General features: G+C 37.9%; 1 pseudogene; it reads right to left on the bottom strand.

Moving 5' to 3' along the window:
• The window catches only part of LOC101653258, a 21,999-nt pseudogene extending 17,056 nt beyond the window's left edge, over positions 1 to 4,943 (bottom strand).
• Positions 4,944 to 5,228: the final 285 nt, after the last annotated feature.

Raw genomic sequence — 5,228 nt, 5'->3', positions numbered from 1 at the left:
AGACACTCATATGTGTATAAGAAAGAGCTTAATATCAAAGAGTAATTGAATATTCAAAAAACATGCCAACCCAGTCCAGATCAAGTCCATAAGTCCGATATTAGCCCATAAATCTGATACTAGTCCATAAATCAGTCACATGCAATGATGCAAAATGTAGGAAGAACACAGGCTGGTAGGTGCAAAGTCTTGTGGATCCAAAGGCAGTGGACGCATATCCAGGGCTCTGGCTGCCATCAGTGTAGCTCCATGTGGCTTGTCAACAGGAATGTGAGGAAGAGAGAAAGTTCCCAGAATCCTCATGAGAAGCCACGCCCACAAGGAAGCATCATCCGGTTGTGTCCTGTTTGACAGGCTAGACTCCAACCCTTCATGCTATTTATCAAGTTGACAAAAGATTATGTAACTACCACACTATGGTTCCAGTTAATGCATGCTGCACAGGTTTGTTCCAAACAAAATATGTTTAAACATGTCTGTAGGATCATTGGATGGCTGCAGACAATGTATCTTAAGAATATATTCATTTTAGTCTCATTAGAATATTTTCCAAAACAAGTTCAACCAAAACAGTGGCTTTGGGGGGGATCTGCTGTGGCAGTTCGATTCAAGGCAATGATCTCTGCTCAGAGGTTATGGTAGCTGCTTTTTGTGATTTGATATATTTTCTTGAAGGACACAGGATAATCATGGGGGCTTACTAGGAGGAAGTTTTAATAAAATAGAAACCTGCATTCACGAGGGAAAGGCCAGGAAAAGAGCACTGAGGTTTTCTTTGTTTTTCCCCCCCTTTCACACACAAACACACACACACACACAAATAAAAAAACAACAACAACCCTGCTCTTTCTTTGAGGGTGGTGTGCTAGACCAGGTTGACTAGAGAAATAAGTCCAGTGACACTCATGTATGTGTAAGAAAGAGTTTTATATCAAGAAGTAATTGTATATCAAGAAATCATCCTTGCCCAATCCAATTAAAGTTCGTAAGTCTGATAATAGTTCATAAGTCCCACTTCATACTCATATAGCAATGATCCAGAATGCAGGAAGATCACAGGTCACAGGCCAGTGTGTGCAAAGTTGTATGGATCTGATGGTGGTGCTCTGGTAGCCAGCAGGAAGGTGAAGGCAGAGAGAGAAGGGGAGGTTCCCAGGGCCCTCCTTATGAGAAGGTCCTGCCCACAAGGAGTCACCATCGGGTTGTGACCTGCTCGACAGGTTAACCTCCACTTCTACACTTTTATAAATCTTCAAGTTGACATGATATTGTGTAACTACCAACGGTAGCAAAGGCCATCCTAAGAGAACTGGAAAACCTTACCCTGTCTACTATACAGCCCTGATCGTGCCCTTTCGCACATCTTTGTTTATCACAAACTCAAAGAACATTGAAAGGGAAGATAATGTGAGTCCCCAAACCATTCCAAAACTTCCATTTGCATGTGATGAACATAGAAGAGTACCGAATTCTTAAGGGAAGGGTTAGAGAGATAGACATACCACCTTCAGAAGTGTCTGGGTCTAGATGGAGGGTATGCCAAGAAACAGTAGCTTGAGATTTTGATATTTTTATTTAATTATGGTTTCCATGATTCAAAACAATACTTTCTGACATATATACACTTGTCGTCTATATGCATAGATATTCTTAGAAGTAAAAATGTATCTGCATGGACGATAAAAATATTTCTTACTGTTTTAACACCTTAAACTGAGATTAATTGAAATTTATAAGTTGTTGTTAGGTGTCATGCTATTGGTTCTGACTCATAGCGACCCATGTACAACAGCATGAAAAAAACATTTTCCAGTCCTGAGCCATCCTCACAGTTGTTATGTTTGAGCCCATTGTAGCAACCACTGTGTCAATCCATCTTGTCCAGAGCCCTCCTCTTTACCAACCATGATGTCTTTCTCCAAGATAGGTGAGATGTCCAAAGTATGCAAGATGAAGTCTTGAATTCATTGTCTATAGGGAGCATTCTGGTTGTACTTTTTCCAAGACAGATTTCTTTGTTCTTTTGGCAATCCATAGTACTTTCCATATTCTTCACAAGTACCATAATTCAAATGCATCAATTCTTCTGTCTTCCTTATTCCATATCCAACTTTCCCATGCATACGAGGCATTTGAAAACACCATGTCTTGATGTGAGGTGTACTTTAGTTCTCAATGTAACCTCCTTGCTTTTCAATACTTGTAGAGGTCTTGGGCAGCAGATTTACCCAATGCAATGCAGCTGATATCTTGACTGCTGCTGCTGCTGCTGAAATTAACACAGCCTTCTAGGACAATGAAAACATATTAGAGAAGGCTAAATATTCTTTGATCATTATTCCCAAATCTGGTCTAATTGTAAATACAATTTTGAGATTTTATGTTAAAGTATGCATTCTTCTTGACAATTTTCAGCACATAAGTGTAGCTATTGAAGGAATAGACTATTACTTATGGCTATTTTACATTAATAATATTATATAATGTTCATCATTTTTTATCTTGTTTTAACACAACAATGAAAATTTGAGTTCTTTCTATATTAATCAATGATTGATACTAAAAAAACCTAAAAATCATGTCCAAGCCACATGACTACTGAGGTTTGTTGGGGTGGGGGAGCTATAGTACTTCTCACTGTAATCACCTAAAGACCCAGAATTTTGGAGTAGCCGCCATTTTTAGAATAGATATGGCAAAACTGAAATGAGTTTTCGAACATTTCCCACTTGTCCCAGATTAACAATTCATTGATCCAAATGAGACACAACTAAACCTAAAAGAGCCATTGAGCATATTCATTAAATGTGCCCAAAAGGGGAGAAGAAATGGATATCACAAATTACATCATTGACATGAATGACACTAATAACTTTAAATATGAAGCATACAATGATGGCTATATTGTATACACATTTCCCATTTCGTTAAACACTGACAAATTATATTTTTAAATGGCTATATCAATTTGCATTTCCACTATCAGAATATAATTGTATGTTTCTCCCCATATACTTCTCAACAATTGTTATATTTTTCTTAATTTTCCAGTCTGATGAGAACATGTTGATATAATTTTCATTTTCTGATTACTGTGAATTTGAGCATCTTTTTCCTTTTATTTCCTCTTCTAAAATGGCATATTCATATCTTTGACCATTTTTCTATTGATTTATTGTTCTAGTCTTATCAATGTTTAAAAATCATTTATATACCAGTGGTTCTCAACCTTCCTAATGCCGTGACCCTTTCATATAGTTCCTCGTGCTGTGGTGACCCCTAACCATAAAATTATTTTCGTTGCTACTTCATACCTGTAATTTTGCTAATGTTATGAATTGGGCAACCCCTCTGAAAGGGTCGTTCAATCCTCAAAGGGGTCGCGACCCACCGGTTGAGAACCGCTGTTATATGCTCGGAATACTAGTCCTTTCTCTGCCATATGTGTTGCCATTTTATTTCTCCTAGCAGGAAGCTCTCCAGAGGCTTTGTGTGCATTACTCCCTCATGATTAAGGCCTCATTGCAGATGAATTCAACTCTGCCTTCTCAGGTTAGTGGATATTAGCTTTCGGATGACCTTTCTGGTCTGGTCACCTCATTAGCACACATCCTCAAGTGTGGTCTGGGGGGTTTAGATAATAAAAGCACCTCAATTACTCAGGAAATTCCAAAGGTTTAGCGTTATCTTCTCAGGAAACAAGAGCAAGACCACATTACTTGAGGCAAAGTTAAATTCTTAACCCTAGAGACAGAAGAATACCTGCTTTGAACAAAGTCCCTCAAAACATTTTAAAGTAGTCATCAGTGTCACTGTGGCTTTTCTTCTTTGCACCCAATAGCCCCAAGGCCTTTACCATCTCCTCGTAACACTAGTATTTCAATTTCTTTAATCAAATTTCCACTTTGTCCACATCTTTTTACAATGATGACCGATAGTAGTAGATAACGGTCACTTCTAAACTGTGCGACTTTCCTGCTTTCTAGATGTATTTTCTTTTTCATGAGCAATGAAAAAGCTTGTTTAAATTTACTTTTCACCAACAGAATAAAACATCTTTATAGTTTACATTTTGAGCCTCATTTCTAACCCTTTCATGGACACACCTTGTTTTTCTTTCTTTTTTGCCACCCATTTTTAATTTACATTGTATTTAATTTTATGTACACTTGCAAGATACTTATTTTCTTCCAAGAAAAAGCAAAGTGTAAATAAATGGGCAAATGGAGCGAGAAAGAGAATGTTGGAGCACTGGCATGTTTATGACATTAAAGACAAATTTCTAGAACTTTTATTTTAAATTTTCCTCAATATTTGCTCGTCTACTTTCTTCTCAACCACCTACATTGTACATTCTGGTAAATTTTGGTCCATCTTCCTATTATTAATTTCAAAATGTATAGTATTGCAGTCTGAAAAGAAACCTTGTAGTATCTCAATGCTTTTATGTCTCTTGCTGCTTGCTGTGTGTCCTAACATATGGTTTATCCTGGAGAATGTTCCATGTGCACTAGAAAAGAATTGATATTGTGCTGTTGATAGGTAGAAGGTTCTGCATATGTTTTTGAGTTAAGTGGTTGATTGTATTTTTAGTTCTTCTGTGTCTTTGTTAAGTTTCCTTCTAGTTGTTCCATCCTTCATTAAGAATGGCGCATTAACAGGACCAGAGAAGCTCTCTCAGTCCTTTAGAGAACACTTACTATTCCTCTGTACCTGTCATTGTTGGCTCCCTGCTCACCGCCCTTCCTCCCTCCCATGGCCCCCAGGAACTGTTGGTCTGGCCACTCTCTTCATAAGATTACCTATTCTACATCTCTTGTATAGATAAACACCAATAATAATAATAATCTGAACATACAGATAGTCACCCATCTGACAGGGATCAGGACATAGAGCAGTATTGGTGTCCAAAAGGCGATCATCCTGTAAGTCCACATCGCCATTCCCGTAATCCTAGATGGAGTGATCTAGTGCCCCACTCCTCATTGTGCCTCATATTTTCAGTGTGTGCCCTTTGTGAGTAACCCCCAACCAGTTCAGATGGGATGTCAAGTGCTGCCGCCTGAGTCAAAAGTCCACAATTGTGTTGTTCAATTAAATTGTACCTGAGAGAAATTACTGAGAGGTGAACAATAAGCAAACATAATAGCGGGGTAGGGAGAAAATAAATAAATAGAGGGGGGGAAAACAATATGTATGTGTGGACATATATAAATAAATATATATAT

Source organism: Echinops telfairi, unplaced genomic scaffold, assembly GCF_000313985.2.
Source record: "Echinops telfairi isolate 266 unplaced genomic scaffold, ASM31398v2 ScPeMD7_7427;HRSCAF=8465, whole genome shotgun sequence".
Lineage (NCBI taxonomy): Eukaryota > Metazoa > Chordata > Mammalia > Afrosoricida > Tenrecidae > Echinops > Echinops telfairi.
This window is presented reverse-complemented; position numbering and strand designations above follow the sequence as displayed.